At 48.7% G+C, this 16,788-nt stretch overlaps 1 long non-coding RNA gene across 2 annotated transcripts; it reads right to left on the reverse strand.

The window, feature by feature from the left end:
- Positions 1 to 1,630: 1,630 nt before the first annotated feature.
- LOC120765524 (uncharacterized) lies at positions 1,631 to 8,734 on the reverse strand. 2 transcript variants are annotated; one of them, XR_005704445.2, is made up of 4 exons: positions 8,663 to 8,734; positions 7,425 to 8,205; positions 5,575 to 5,651; positions 1,631 to 2,472 (listed from the first exon to the last, which is right to left on the reverse strand). It is a non-coding gene; the product is annotated as an uncharacterized LOC120765524 (long non-coding RNA). The 2 variants fall into 2 exon arrangements; XR_005704446.2 differs by lacking the exon at positions 1,631 to 2,472 and adding an exon at positions 3,403 to 5,379.
- Positions 8,735 to 16,788: the final 8,054 nt, after the last annotated feature.

Below are 16,788 nucleotides of genomic sequence, written 5' to 3' on the forward strand. Positions count from 1 at the left end.
GCAGGGTTTGGTGTCAGGGCTCAGCCTCAGGTTGAATGCAGGAGGGAAAATAAAAAGCAGGTATGTCCCAGATGAATGACACACAACTCCTTTTGTGGGGCTGGCACGCCAGGCAGGTGTCACCCAAGTGTTCCAGGAGGCCAGAATGCCCGGGGCCTGAGCCCAGCCTCCTGGTGAATTCACTGCCCACAGCCCAGCTCAGCCCTGGCAGCAGGGACCTCTGCCTGATGTGTGGGTCAGCACTGCTGATGCCCTGGCCTGGAGTTTAATTCAGGCTTTTGCTCCTAATAGCAGCACAAGATGAATGAAGCAGAATTGCAGGCGACAGGAAAGGAGCCCAGATACCAGAGTATGGAGAGTGAGGGGGTGATCTCTACCCGCTCTCCAAAGTGCTGTAATACAAGGGGAAAGTACTGGTGAAAATAACCCCAGCAAAATCAAAAAACCCCAAACCAGCAGGGTTTTTGGAGAAACTGTCCTGTGAACACAACTTTGCCACTTTTTCTGATATGTTTACAGAATTTCCAAGCCTTTCAAAGAGCCTGCCACTGAGACAATGCCCTCAAAGCCCCCTCCCCACAAGAACCCGGCTTTGAGCAGTTTGCCAAATACAGAAAGTTACACAGGCCAAAGGAATCCTGTGTCAGGGCTGCTCCAAGCACAAGGACGTCTGCCAGGATGATGGAATCACTCAAGATGGAGGAGAGAGCCATACCAGACCTGCCAGCAGGATACTGGGCACAGGGCAGGTCTGCTGCTGCTCAAGTGTAACAATACAGGCAACCAACGTTTTCCTGAATATCCGGCATGAAATTCAAAGCTGGGGGATCTTTGTACTTCTTATTTCAATACCACCAGACCCAAGACACTTGATGTGTACATGGAGGGCACATCTAAACCACGGGGCCCTGCCCCGGTATGGCAGCAACCTCAGATCACCTAATGCTTGACTGAAACAACCGGTTTGAGGCTAGAGGTAAAGCCAAAACCAACAACTCACACCTCTTTGGGAACCACGTGGAGTCTCCCAGAGCCCCACATTTTATCTGCCACAGGGGAATATAAAGGGGAACAGTAACAATGAGTATACCTGGGACAGAGTATCAATGTACTCAGCCACACCCCACTCCTTTTGAACACCTCCAGCCATGGTGATTCCGTCAGTGCCTCGGGCAACCTGTGCCTGACCACTTTTCAGGGAAGAAGTTTTCCCTCACATCCAACCTGAACCTCCCCCGGCTCAACTTGTGGCTATTCCCTCTCCTCCTGTCCCTGTTCCCTGGGGGCAGAGCCTGATCCCCCCCGGCTGTCCCCTCCTGCAGAGCCGCAGGGTCCCTCCTGAGCCTCCTGTTCTCCAGGCTGAGCCCCTTTCCCAGCTCCCTCAGCCGCTCCCCATGGGACCTGCGCTCTCACTCCCTGTTCCATCACTGGTGGGATTCCTCACCCCGCTGCTTCAGCCGCTCCGTGACTCAACCTCGCGGGCGAGGGGAGCTCGGAGGAGCCGCTCCGGGCGATGAGGATGATTTCACCGCTCACACGGGCGGGCGGCTCAGCGGGGCCGCGTCTGATGCAATCGCCTCATTGCATCACCCACGGCCCCGGGGCCGGGGGGGCTCCTGTGGCGGGACGGGGCGGGGGGGCAGAGACACCAGCGGCTGCCCTGCGGGAGCTTGTCACCAGAGTGGTACCGCTGAGCGCCGTCCCGGCAGCGGAGGTCACCCGCAGGACTGATTTCTGCTAGACGCCGATTGCATCAGAGCGAAGGGATTTGACGGCAGAGCGTCCAGCCCCCGGATGGGCACGGGCAGAGCCGCCCCGGACCGGGCTGTTGGTGGCTGTTTGCGGCGGTGGCTGGTGGTTTGTGGTTAGTTAGTGCTGGTTTGTGGTGGTTTGTGGCAGATAGTGGTTGGTTAGTGACAGTTAGTGGTGGTTTGTGGTTGGTAGTGGTAGTTTGTGGTGGTTTGTGTTTGGTTAGTGGTGGTTAGTGTTGTTTAGTGATAGTTTGTGGTGGTTTGTGGTTAGTTAGTGGTGGTTTGTGGTTGGTAGTGATAGTTTGTGGTGTTTGGTTAGTGGTGGTTAGTGGTGGTCCTCACTGAGCTCCTGGGAATCCCCGCTGCTCTGGCCAGCCTGAGCCCACCAGCCCTGGGTCTGAGACCAAACCAGGCAGTCCTGCTCTAATCCCAGCTCCTGTCTATTGGGACAGATGTTACTGGGGTGGATTATTTCCCAGCTCAATCAACACCTCACAGCCACAGCCAAGGAGAACATCTGGGAGAGCTGATAATCCCAGATGCAGGAATGGCTGCGTCAGGTAGAGTGCTGTACCGCCATCAGATTTGGGTGTGGTTCGCAGGCTGAGGCTCTAGAGATGTTACTTTCAGAGTGCAGAACGGTGCTCTCAGGTGTCTGGTGTTGCGCTGTGATCATCTGATACGCTCAGGGTCACGTTGTCTCCGTTAAGTTTTAACTGTGCTGTATAATTACAGAATTAGGGTATTAAGAGTTAGCAAAGCCAGGAATTCTGAAGCAGAGGTCAGTTTTATAGTCTGGTTTGGTGGTGTGTGGTTTGTTTTTTTTTTTTTTTTTTTTAACATACTGGAGTGTTCACAACACTAGAGGGCACCGAGACCAGGCAGGAATTAACTGAGGAGGCGAAGCAGTTTGTGAGCACCCCCCGCACACAGACATACGGGCACACAGACACGTCGACACATGGACGTTGAAATCCATCGGCCCAGGAGGATCATCCCCTTAACACACGACGTGGTGCAGAAGTCAGGCTCATCGGAGTGTTTTTCCACAGCATCCTGCAAGGCTGAATCACGGGTGTTTCCATGGGCTCGCTCGGGCAGGCAGGCACGGGCAGGACACGGGGCATCCCCGCAGGAGCTGCGGGAAGGGACAGGCCAGCACGGTTCCAGCATTTTACCAGAGGGGAATTGCTGTGGTTTTGTGCTGCCAGAGGAATTAAGAGCTCGGGATCTCTGTTTGACAACTAGGTTGATGCCGCTCGGGCTTCTGCAGAGGCTACTCGGTTCTGGTGTCAGCAGAGGGCACTGGGTGATCGCCGGGAGCCTGCCCTGCCCGAGGAACATCAGCAGCCTTTCAGGCTTCGTGTACGAAGGTCACGGATTCAGCAGTGCCTTGTCCTTTTCTCTCTCCTGTTTTTGCACCCAGTTTCACTAAACTCCTTCCTTCTCCCTCTACTATCCTTCATCTACTCTCTTCTTCCTCACCTCCTCCTTCCTCTCTCCCTCTCCTCTCCTCTCCTCTCCTCTACTCTCCTCTCCTCTCCTCTCCTCTCCTCTCCTCTCCTCTCCTCTCCGGACAGTTGTGACTCCTGTGATGTGGCCAGCACACAGCCCATCCTGAACAGAATCCAGCCCTAAATGTGCGTGTACATCCTCTGCCAGAGCTGCATCTGGGGTCAGGATTTGGGCTGAAACCCAGCAGTGGCAGGAGCAAACTGCTGCCTAAAGTACGTCCTCAGGACTCAGCTGTTCTTACCCACTTGGCAACAATGATGGCTGTGGCAGTTATGGCATTATTTTACAACTAAATAACACTTCAGCCTTTGCCCAATGAATCTTGCAGAGTTGTTTTGTTTTTGGGGGGGGCATGTCACAGCATGAAGGCAGCTGCAATCACTGTGATTTTTCAACGTACCAGGATCTTTGCACAACCTTTTGCTCTCACTTGTCCCCACAGCTTCATTCTGTGCAACTGATCACATTTTTCGGATTGATTTTTCAAACTTGCTTTCAAACCCTTGCAGAAGGCTCCCTCTGTGTGAGACACGGGGCCACAGGCATCACTTATCCCTGTTTTTCCACTGGAAGTTGAGCTCTGACCTTGCATCCTAATGTTGACTTACGGAAAGAAAGAAAAGCAGATTCTTTTTTTTTTTTTTAACCAAAAATCTCTGATCAGAAAAAGCTGCCCATGGCACGCACACACCTTGACATGAAGAGCACTTCCCAAGCTGGGTGCCGTGTGTGTGAGAGGCAGCCTGTAGTTACCTTTCACCTGTCTCCATATTTATCACCTTCATTTACGGCTGGGTTATTGTTTGGTGGCCTTTTGTCTTTTCTTGGCAGTGACAATGACTTTTTCTGCTGTATTATAAGTGAGCAGCCATGCCCGTGACTCTGTTCCAGGTAATTTTCACAGCACAGTGACCGCGGGCACAGGGCAGGCTGCTGCCAGGGCTGCTCTGCTGTGGGGCAGGCAGCTCCAGCATTGCCAAGTTGGGATGTGAGGCTACAAAGATAGAAACGGCTTAAAGAGGGGCCCAGGACATAATTTCTCTTGGTGAACATCAAGGAGGAAGCCATCATTGTGTCAGTCTGCTCTGAAGGACCCAGTGCACTCACAGCTTCAAATATTTCTTGGGCCCAGGCTCTTGGAGTGCCCAGGAAAGTTGCTCAGAAATCCAGGCAATGTCACTCTTTGATGTGCATCTTTCTAGGCTCATTTTCTTTTGGAAGACAAAAGCAAACCAGATGACATTTTTTCTTCCTGCCTCCAGCATCTTCCCAGTCTGACTTAAATCTGAACACTTTGGACAGAAATGTCCTTCCTGCTTCACTCACCCAGCTGCAGACCTCAGCTTTTCCAAATCCCTTATTTTCTCCAGAGGGTGAGATATATCCACGGACAAGCACAAGCCCAAAGACTTCCCAGAACAGGAAGATTTGTGAGGCCCAGCTCAGTGGAGCCCTGTGGGCAGTATGAGGAAGATCTGATGAGCCCACAGAGCCCCTCCTGCCTGGCATGCTTCCTCAAGGAGGAGAGGAGGGTTGTCCACAGCTGCCTGTACCACTCTGGGCCCTGCTGGTGTAGGAGGAAGCAGTGGACAAAGCCATCACTTCATTCCTTACAGCCTGCTTTGCCCTTGACTCTCGTGAACTTTTTGAGGCAAGTATCAAATAAAGCCACAGTGGAAACAAACTACCACAGATTTATGGCTTCAGGTCTTAATTAGATGGTTCTTTTGTAGCTGCTCGCTCACTTGCAACATTCCTGGCTCCAGGGAGAAGGTAGAAGCAGATAATACACAGAGAAGTGCTCTCCTGATGGGTGACCCCGCCTTGGTTTGGGGAGGAATCCCTCATCCAGTCACTGCTGGAAGCTGAGGGGTGAGGTGGGCTGGGCTGCCAAGACCCAGCCAGGAGCCAGCAGGGTCCTTTAGGCAGCTGATGAATGTCCCCTGAGTCTGGCTCAGCTTCAACTCAAGATTTTCCAGCGTGGTTCGAGCCTGGGCAGCGAGTGAGTCATAGCAGGGGATCGCTATGCGATGCCTGCTCTGGCAATGGATGCTCCTCAGCCCTCCCTGTAAAACCCCAGGGCAAGAAGATCCAGCCCTGATCAGGCTCCTGTCTAACAAGAAACATTCCCAGGTACCACAGTCAGTCTTTTGAGTCAAGGAAAAGCAGACAGTCCTTCCAGGTCTGTCCTAGCTGTTAGCCCAGCTAGTTAGGATTTCCATTGAATCACAGAACCATTTAGGTTGGGAAAAACCTTTAAGATCATCAAGTCTAACCATTTCCCCAGTGCTCACACACACAATATTACCTTAGGTTGTGTGAAGGTTCAGTTCCAGCTGCCTTCTGCTGAGAGCAGGAAGGGTTGGATTCAAACATAAGATTCTCCTGCAAAATAAGAAACCCAAGGAAACAAGATTTCATTCCTAGAAGCCCTTAAGTGAAAGTGCCCTTTATCCTTTGCAGTGTCCCGCCTGCCACAGCAGCGAGGATGTGTGAAAGCAAAGTATGTTTTATTCAGGGGGAAAGGAACAATTCTCAGTGTGTACAACCTCTCCATCACTCTGTTGAGTTTGACACTGTGATTCCCCAGCTGTCACCATCATCTGCCATGAATAATTATCCCTCTCACATCACATTAAATATCACTCTATCTTACATCCCCTTTCCTCTCCACTGCTGATTTTCTTGTAGGAAAAAAGAAAAATCTTTGCTCAGGAGGTGTACCTTGATGGTCTGCAGGATGATCTGCTCTCTCTGTAAAAGCCCTTTACTCTGACGCCCGTGGTGGTGTCCAACACCCGCTGCCCTTTCCACTCAGGGGCAAGATGCTGTGAATGCCAGGGAAGGTCTGCCTCTCCTTTGAATTTCTGTTCTTCAGCCAAGCAGAAAGCACTTTCCCTTAAATCCCCTCCCCAAAATGCTCTGGCAATGTGACATCTGTACAGTACCAGCAGTTACAAGAAGAAAAGTGATTTTCAGCTGCATTTACAAACCAATTAAAAAAAAAAAAAAAAAAAAAAAAAATCAGTCTTGTTCAGGTTAATCCAGAATGGAGGGGTCTGAGATACTTGTGATTTTTATTTAATGGGCACATCCTTTTTGGTCACATCTGGCTCATCAGAAACAAGTTTGGACCTGATTACATCAATTCCCTTTTACAGGAAACTGTTACTGACCCAAGTAAGGGGTGTGCAGTGGATTGTCCAAGCCCAGGTTTCTGCCTGTACATTCAGATCACCTGCTTTCGTATTCAGCCTATTTCCCTCTCAACTTGCATATTTTAATCTTCAGGCTGTAACCAAAACAAATTAAATTGACAAATAGAACTTGACCCACGCATTCAATTATTGGCATGTTTCCTTATTAAAGAAGAGATAAGTGAAAACATAGAACAAATTATGCAGATAGGTATCAGAGAAGTCAAAGCTAATCATATCTCAGCATGTTCATGTGAATGACTGGCCCAGAATGCACTCCTGTTGGACTGGGCCAGCAAAATTCCACACAAGTTTCTACCCCTTTTTCTTCTTCTCCACTTCCTCCTTAGAAACAGAATCACAGCAGCATTGAGGTTGGAAAGGCACTCTGAGATTGAGGCCAGCTGCTCCCCCAGCCCTGACAAGGCCACCACTAAGCCATGTTACCAGGTGCCACATCCACATGCCTGTTAGATCCCTCCAGGAATGGGGACTCCTCCACTGCGCTGGACAGCTGTGCCAGGGTGGGACAGTCCTTTCTGAAAAGAATTTTTACAAATATCCAATGTAAACTTCCCCTGGTACAGCTTGAGGCTGTTTTTGCCTTGTCCTGACACCTGTTACCTGGGAAAAGAGACTGACCCCCACTTGGCCACAGCCTCCTGTCAGGGAATTCCTGAGCCTCCTTTTCTCCAGGCTGAGCATCCCCAGGCCCACCAGCCACTCCCCATCAGACCTGTGCTCTTCCTCCCTCTTCCCTCACTAACTTGTCTGCTTTTTCACAGAAAATGTTTCACAGTAGCATTCCTAGGCTCATCAGAAATACTGTTTTTATCACTTGATGGGCTGCACCTGTGAAATCCCAGGGACGCAAACAAAGTCGGGCTTCAGTGGAGCTCATCATGGGGACCACAGCTGAGGGATCACCTTGAGACCTGGATGACAACAAAGGGAAACTCACCAAGCATGGAGAGGGCTTGATAACACCGCTGATAGCAGGATGATAACAACATCAGCAAACAGCCCAATCAACCGGAGCAGGGTATCTTGGAGGGGACCATTCCTCTACAGGCACTGGATCACAAAGTGTGAGGGAGTTTTAACCTCCCCAAGTCTCAGAATCAAATGAGTGTCACCTGCTCCAGTCAGGTGCCTTCTTCCCATGGAACAAAGGCCCTCATTGTCTGGGTAAAGCAAAGGTTAATTCCCGTGGGCCAGGGCACTGAGGCATGCTGCTGGCCCTTTGTTGGACAGCCATTAAGAGAGGATGTGGAACTTGGATTCTAACTGGACTGGGTGTGTCTTACTCAGTAACTAAAGCAATTGGTAAACCCCTTGGCTTCTAGAAAATGCCATCAGCTGCCTCAGAACAGCGCTCAGTTGCCAATTCTCCCCTGGTACAGATGCCAACCTAGCTTGGAGCAAGAGGACAGGCTGGTGCAGGCAGGAGGCTGCAGGGGAATGCTGCAGTATGGAGTGGAACTGCTCCTGAGCCACAGCACGAGGAGAAGTGTGAGCCCACTGCCCAGGCTCCAGCAGCTTGGGAACAGCACCCTGATGCCCACATTGCTGCATGTGCTGCCTGGATCATGAGAGCAGCAGAATTCAGGAGTGTCCTGAGCTTGTTCGGAGCTGTGACTCTCCTTGCCAAACCACAGGATCTGTGTGCCTCGGTGCCACAGGCAGCGTGTGCAAGCTGCAGTCTTGCTCAGCCTGGTTTGATCTTGCACAGTATTCCCACTCTATGATAAAAAAGAAGAGGCAGATGAAAATCAGGATGCTTGAAATGACATTTCTAATGCCTTCCAAGCAATCCACAGCATGTTTATCTGCTCTTAGTGAAGGTTAATACTGTGATTTATGTTTTGCATAAATGTACACTTTAAAAGACTCTTCTCTGACTGGTAAATGTTCAAAGCACTGCTTCTTGAAAAATATCTTTTATGTAGTATTTGGTCCTGTCAGAACAGAGACATATGTCTTCAGAACTCATCATCAGTTTAGCAGTTCAGAGGGCACCTCTCACTGAATCTTTTATCTCGAGTTGCTGATGAAAAATTATTCTATTCCTTCACTCTCTTTCTCTTTTTGCCTAACTTCAAGCTTATCTGGAACACTGACAAATTGTAATACTTAAATATATTTTTTTTCCCCCCCTCCTCAGTATATCTGGCCCAATGAGAAATACAAGGGCCAAACCATTGCAAGGAAGCCAGCTTGCCAAATATCTGTGATCCAGCTGGGAGCAGAGTGTGCTCACACGCAGCCCCCTCTCCTACCCTGGGAATGGGCTCCTGGAGGTTCCCTATGAAAGGGGGTGCATCCAAACAGCCTGGCAGGGCCTGTAAAGGGACATGCCCAGGGGAGAGAAAAGTAGCAGGTGTTTTCACTCATCCCCTCCCAGGATGAATTAACACCTGCACTAAGAGTTCCTGCGGCAGTCACTGACAAAGGCAGTGATGTGGGGATGGTAGAAATCTACAAAGCAAACACCGTAACAGAGGAGGCACTGATGCCAATAAAACCCCAGAACTGCCCCCCTACCTCCCCTGAAACTTCATCTGTGTGTGTGCACAGGTACGGTAAAGCAAATCACAGACCTTCCCAGCCCGCACACTCCGGGACATGTGCTCCCACCACCCGAGTGTCAGGATGAGTGTTTGGGACAGAACTGTACCAATACAGTGCCAGGATTGGGCTCCAAGTGTCCAAGACCAGGTTGGAGCAACCAGGTCTGGTGGAAGCTGCCCCTGCCTGCGCCAGAGGGTTGGAACGAGATGATCCTTCAGGCCCCTTCCAACCCAAACCCTTCTATGCTTCTATGACATTTTTTTCCCCGTGCAAAGGATCAGAGAATGTGCAAATAGCTGTCTCAGTGAATGAACGATTCACTGAAGATGTGGAGAAGCTGCAGAGCTGCCTGCAGTGAACAAAAGGTCCCCACAGTACAGAGCCTGTCACGGTCAGCACCAGGCTCAAATGTGCTAATTACTGTGACTGTGCTTCCAGGATCACTGGTATCCCTGGAGCAGGCTGGACATGGGACCACCATTCTTTACTACCAGACACTGCCAAAACCCGTGCACTGGCCCTGCATCCTGGCAGCTGACCCAGGTAAACACAGGTGCAGTAAATCAGGTCCATTGCAGAAAAATTTATGTGTTTCTTGTGGCCCTCCTCTGCGCCAGTGGAATAGGGAGCACTCTTAAATGGCAGCTTTGCACAGTGCCAGCTTCCCCCCTGCTGCAGGCACAGCAGTGAGCGTCTTCCAGAGCAGAGGAGGGCAAAGGAGCAGGGTGGGAAGGTTCTCCGTGTTTTGCTCAAGAGGCACACCAAAGCACGTGTGTGTTTTCCTGAGAGCAGTGAAAGACACTTAGGTGATTATTGTCCTACAGAGGATACTTTCTGTGGGCCAAACCTTGTGCATCACCTTTGCTTGCAGGTTTAGCTGCTGGGTATCTGCGATTCCAAGAAGCCCAGAGCAGTGGTATCACATAATCTCTGTTTCCCGATAAACTGAGATGATCAAAGCTGGAGGGTAACTCGTAGGTGTTCAGGGAATGTCACACTCAGAGCTGACAGTAGACTGAGCACAGGAGGCCATTGCACACCCTGTGCCAGGGCTCCTGCCAGCCAGACTGATCAAAGGGACCCAGGTTGTTACCTCTGCCCCCGTGACTCCCCTGGAGCTGGGATCCCACCCCAAGGCATTGAGCGCTCAGCACTTCCAAAGGTCATAAAGGCAAAACGAATTTGGTCTGAAAGTCATGCTGAGCAGACAGTGAGAGGGAGAGGCCGTGTTCCCCAGGAGAGGGAAACTGGCATCACCCATCCACTGGCATCTCTGCAGGCCTGGGTCTCTCTCCCTCTGCCCTCTCCTCCACCTTCAGCAGGGCTCCCTCAGCCTTGTTCCACAGGACAACACTGGGGCAGAGAAGGGTCTTGTCGAGAAAGCCTTGCTGAGGAAATCCTTTTTCTTAAGGACAGGTGCTATGTACCGTAAGGGTTAACCTAGGCACTACACAATGAAGAAAAAAAAAAAAAAAAAAACAACAATTAAAAGTATCAGTGGAAAGTTTTCCCACACCTATCTGTGTGCATTTAATTCAAAAGAACCTGTCTGGGCTTGCTGAAAAGCTGTGAGGGAAAGTGAGACATTCCTCTTCCAGCCTTGGAAGCTGCAGCTCTCAGGTGTGTCCAATTCCCTCCTCATCTACGGCCTGAGGGAACTGGGACCATGACCCCAGCAGTTGGGACAAGCCAGTTTTTAAGCCCTGTATGAGGACACCACAGGGCTGGATAAAGAGCTAAAATTTGTAAGCATCATTTAAAAACCCAGGAGAAAAAATTAGCAACTTTCACATTGCTGAGACAATTTTTTCTGTGAACGATGAAACAGGAATATCTTGGCTTCTAGGCTGGGGGATGCATGTGTAACTTGTGACTGGTTTTGCATCACCCTTCTGTGTCCCTCTTCTCTATCCCCTCTGTCTCCAGAAATCACTCTTGAATACAGAAATAATTGAATCTTGTAATTAAATCTTATCTTATGGAAGGAAATTAGGTTTATCGCTGATTTATGAGTACTGATAACACTTGGGAAAAAAAAGCTCAAGCAGCATGAACATTGTGCATCCTGTACCTCAAACAGCTATTTCAATATTGAACTGTTATGTCTAGTAACAATCAGTAATCATGGAATTTGTCTTGCAGGAGTAGACAACAAAAAGGATTGCTCCTTTTCATTTGCTGATTTAAACGGCACTAACGAAAAACTCTGTGCCCATATTTCTTCCTGTAGTGCTTGGCTTTACATGGATCCAGCCATGAATCTCTAAAATATCCCTGTCTAGCATTAATAGAGATAAGTAAACCTACCTCAAATTAAAAAAAAGAAAAAAAAAAAAAAAGAAAGAAAGAAAAAGTACATGATTATTATTCCATAGGTTTGTTGTTGTTGTTGTTGTTTGTTTGTTTGTTTTTTATAGGCAGGAAAAATAATGCAGTTCCAGTTATAAACTTGGTATAAAATAAACCTTAAAGAAGGGGAGAGAACCCAAACCCACATTCTGATAGCAGTGAGATATTAATAAAACCCCCCCAAGAATATTTCCAATGAACTTTCTCCTTACCCTGTGTCACAAATTGCCTTGTACAGACAAAGGAAACAGTTTAATATTTTGCAGGAAGGTGAAATACTGAGTTCCTTCAAGGGACAGGAGGAGCACATGGAGACAACTGCATGAGCCCTGTGCTGCAGCTGAATTGTCATTGACATTGCCAACACACGGGATTTCATCGCTGACCATGCGGTGTGCAGATTTTAGCTTCAGCCGCAGGTGCCAGATGACCACATCCAAACCTCAGTCTCATTGGTTTGGTTTTTTTGGAAAGCAGAGATTTAAATCTGCCCCGCTTGCACGGGATAACCAAAAAACGATCCAAAATCTCAACACCAATGAACTGGTTTTTTCTCCACTGAGCACTTTTCAGCAATTGGAATAATGAATGATACTCGAGCCCTGTCCTGTCTCCCGGCATTTCAGTGTCTCCCTGAGGACTCTGACAGGCTGGGCAACAGCTTCACTGTTTATTCTCCCTGCAAGAACATCCCAGCAGTTCCTACATCAACAATCTCCCTTTCTCACCTGTGTCCCCAGCGAGGGAGGTGTGACTCCCCGCAGCGCTGCTCTGTCCAGCCCCGTGTGAGCAGCGTCCTCACCCCCTCCTGAGCCCGGGCACAGCAAGAAAGGTCCGACAGGAGCCTGCTCGGTCCCGGCCTTGCACAGTCAGCGGCGTCCGTGACAGGAGGGAAAGAACTCACATGAAGCCCTCATGGAAAGCAAAGCTCCGGCGTGAGGTCAGGCAGGATCAGTCCGTGTGCTGCCTCTGGGCTGGCAGGCAGGACCACGGGAGGGAGTCACGGGGATGGAGCAGCAGCAGGGAATAGACAGCGTGTGGGGGTGTCAGGATGCTGTTGGGAGCGATGGAGAGGGATGTGGAATGAGCGCCAGTGATGAAATTGTGTGGCAGTGCTCAGAGACAGCTTGTTCTCCAGGGACGCTGCCTTGCGGCTTTGCACGGCGAGGGCTTGAAGCCTTACAGAATTGTTTCTCTTAGGAGGTGAAAACGACGATGTGAGTCAGATCTTTCCTCAGCTCATTCCCTCCTAGTTACAGGTGTTGAAAGTTCTGCTTCTGTAAACATGAGAAAGGTCAGCAACAGCTAGCAGTTTCCATGCTGGCAGTTTCCAAGCGCACTTTCCTAGCCAGTTCTGTGCCCTGAAGCCCTTTTTGTTCTCTCCTCCAGTGAGTTCTGAGCCTTTCCAGCCGCCTTCTCCCCTGAACTCAGATAAAACCTCAATGCCCCACGAGCACTGGCAGCCAGTTTCTTAGGAAAATGTCTGTGTTTCGCATAGTTATTTCTTGTTTAGCTCTCGTAAAGCAACATTTGACCTCAGGTGACAGTCTGCTCTGTTCATTTGTTGTCACAGGAGAGTGTTCAGAGGTGCCTCTGCTCGGTCAGGTACCACCCCTCCCATTAGCCTGAGCAGGATCTTTGGTTCCCAACATCCAACGGGTGTTCATTCACCATCGTCATTATTTGTGGTCACATGCCTCCTTTTCCATGTGGGGAGAGACTTAAATTGTGATTTCCATCATTACTAAGGAGCTGCATGAAAGAGGGTTCCATTGTTCAGTGGGAGACACCCACCACACATGCCTGGAGAAACAGTGGAGTCAGAACTGGACTTATTTTCTGAACATGGATCTTTACCATGCCCTGTACCTGAATTACATGTTGGAACGTGTACATTAGTCATAGATAATAAAGATCCTGAATTTAGAGCCGAGTTTAGGAGAAAATGAAGTTCAAATGTAAACCCAGTAGAGGTTAAAACCCAAAGGGGACGAGCATCTGTCAGTGGCAGAAAAGCAGGAGGTAACAGAAGGTAGCAGAGGGTTGTGTTATGGACATGGAGGGAGGAGAAGGACCAGATCTGAGGAGCTGGAAGCAGCAGGACTGACTGACTGATCTTCTTCTCAAAGTTCTAAGTAAGCTGTAGCACACACCAAGAAATCAGTAACATGGAGCATAAAACTGCATTTTTTTTGTAGCTAAAGCCTTCATATGGATCTCATGCACCTGAACCTGTACGGATTAAACCAACAACCTGCCAGTGGCACATAAATCACTGTGGATTTACGCCTGGGCTGGGCTGCTTCACTTCAGAACTTGTAGCAGGGATGGGAAAAGCCTAAAGCTCTTGGAGCTGGTGTGGAGCAGGAGCTGCTGGATGTGCTGCACTGACCCCCTGGACTCCTCTGGGAGTGGCTCGGCTCCACCACAGGCAGAGGGAATTCTGCCAGGAGCAGAGGTGAGTAGCTCTGTGCCAGTCCTCCCTAATTCCTGCACCTGATCCTGTGCTGAATCCTACAAGTGGTTAATGAAATCCTGCCTAAGGCAAGAGAGATTTTGGAGAACAGACAGATTCCTGCTGAGGCTCCCCAGAGGAGCCTCAGCATGGAACCCGAAGGAACCCTCAGCCTTTGGGAATGAAACCAAAGAAAGGAAGCTAAAGCAAACCCAGAGGATTGTGTGAATTCCTGATCACCCCTGAGGAGAGTTCGGAAGCGTGGGCCAGCTCTGGGATGTGCAAAGTGGCACAGAGACGCTCGTGTCATGGAAAAGGCATCCTGGCCTCTTTGGGAAAAGGCATCTTTTTATCATAGAGAGGCATCTGTGCAGTGAAAAAATAATGGGAGAATGTAAGACTGCCTGAGGAGCTTGGAAGGGTGAGGGTGTGAGAATTGAACAGAAGGTAAGGAATTGTTCCAGCACTGGATGGGCTGGGAGACACTGGTGACAAAGATGCTGTGTAGGGATACGAAATCCTGTGGAGCTTAGAGTCCCCAAAGCCCATGATCTTCTGATGGCACCAAAACCCAAGCCATCACTTCCTCAAGGAGTGTCAGGCTTTGACTGTCACTTCAACTTTCACGGAGTTACAGAGAATTTAAAGCAGGGAAATATGTCACAATAATGAAAGCACAGCACTTCCACAGTGAAGGGAATGCAGGAAATGGGATCAGTGATGTGGCTTTGTGAGAAGGTTCTCAAAAAGTAGAAAGAAAGAAACCCGGGGGGTTCTGCCACTCTTTGCTTTGTTGCAGGAATGGCAAAGGTAGGAAAAACAACAACAAAAGAAGGAAAAAAATATGAAGGAGGATTTAATTCAAGGAGAACTGAAGACATTTTAAGCACTTTTACAAGGTCTACTGAGATGAGAAGTGCCAAACTGCCCCCTGAACCAGAAGTTCAGCCCAGCCTCCCCCTTTGACCAGCTCAGGCACACTCGGGCTCATTGTAAGAGTTTGCTGTGGTGCACACAGGTGTGAGAGCTGTGGCAATAGCAGGGTGAGAGACTGGAAAGGTGGAAGCTGAGTGAGGTTAAGGTGATCACCCAATGCTTTTTGTTAATCCTGTGTGACCTGTGTGGGATGCTCATGGAAGCAAGAGGAAGCAGCGAGTAGTGACCAGAACTTCTCGTATGCCAGATCTTTACTGATTCTCAGGTCCCTCATGACAGTCTGAAGTCTGGCCTGTGCCCTCCTCTGGGATGTCTCTGTTTGCTGAGAGTGGAACATACAGTCCTAAAGTTTAACTCTTTTTCCTTTCATTTCTGTCCATTTTCTCCAGTCTTTCCAAATATTGGCATCCTGCTCTATCCCTCTTGGGCAGCCCTAGAGCCTGCACTGAGAGTTTGTGGTGAGAGACAGTTCCATCAGCATGCTGGAACATTTGTGGGGTAGTGCTAATAAAAAACCTTAATGGCCCTTCAGTCCCCACTTCTTTTTTGAGTTCTACATCACCACAACATATTTCCCCCCGGTGGAGCAGTATTTTTGCTCCATATTTCATGCATAAATTGCAGACAGTTGTCAACTCAGAATGAAAGCGAGATGGCAACATTACCTATGCAAGTGCTTTAGCTAAATGCTTCCTTCATTGCTCCCAAAAGGAAAAGATGAGGCGGCGTGCAGCCATAATGTTCATCTGCAACAGTTCTGATCTTTAGCTTTAGTCATACTAATTAGGGACACATTACTTATGCGACTGCTGGATGTGGACTTTTATCCTACTGAAGCAGTCTGTGCCCCTCTCCCTCGGAAGGATGCTCAAATCCAGGGCAGCATTTCCAGAAAGATGCTCCAGTGTACACCCAAAGGGGAGAAATCTGGAAGAAATAATTTGCTGTTAGGCTGAAAGAAATAACTCTGTAATTAAACTTCAGAAATTGCTAAGTTTAACTGAAATATGGTCTAAAATTAGGACGACTGAAGGGTTGCTAAAAGCATTCCTAACAGCGGAAATTGTTGTGGTTTTTTCAGATTTATTTTTCCATCTCTTTCTTAAACAGATGTTGTCCACTACGGAGGTGTCCACTGTACTTAAGCAATTAAGAGAGCAGTGCTCTGGGCTGGGAACTGGCTGCATCCTGTGACTTTTTCTCTTTTTTTTTTTTCCTTTTCTTGACTGTTTTTCTTTTAACCTTCCTCCAAGAAAATTCACCAGTTTGTTAGGATAGAAGGAACATGCCCCTGCTTCCCAGGCAGAATCAGTGATTTAGGTATCAGAGAAGAACTCTCAATGTACAGGATTTGTACATAAGGTGGTCAGCACACCCCAGCAGCATTAGATTCAGTGAAACACCCTGAGCAGTTTGGACAAGGCAGGTTTATTCCATCTTTGAGTGTAATCCCAAATGAGAGAACAGAACTTCTGTTTTGCTGTAGATTTCCTGAGTCAGCCACTGCCCAAAGACAAGAGTCCCCAACCAGAAAATTATCCTCCAAAATTAGCTGTTTGCTGAAGATTTTGGAGATGTCCAGCCTGCTATATTTAGTGACTATATTTAGTCACTTTCTGCTTTCTCGATTCTCACGTGTATCTTAAAATTCCTGATAAGGAATAGAAGGAAAAGGACCAAATGCCACAGAGGGAGATTATTAGCTTGGCTGAAACTAAACAAGTCTGGAAGTCTTCTTGGAAACTGAGATCCCAATAAGGTCCTAAGGGAAAAGTTTTCCCAACGCACTTTGGATAGTTCGATAACAGAAATTCCAAATAAAGCTTTGAACTGTGTGACAACCTTTGTTCAATATGAGCAGCATGCAATCCCAAGCCAAGCATCAATTCAGATTTAAAAAAAAATACATGGGAGAAAAGGAGCATTAGCTCCGTTTAGGACAATGCAATCACGATACATTTGTTTCATCATGTGAAACATAGCATGGAGTAGTCGTGCAATTAAATTCAGGAGT

Source organism: Hirundo rustica, chromosome Z, assembly GCF_015227805.2.
Source record: "Hirundo rustica isolate bHirRus1 chromosome Z, bHirRus1.pri.v3, whole genome shotgun sequence".
In the NCBI taxonomy this organism is placed as follows: Eukaryota; Metazoa; Chordata; class Aves; order Passeriformes; family Hirundinidae; genus Hirundo; species Hirundo rustica.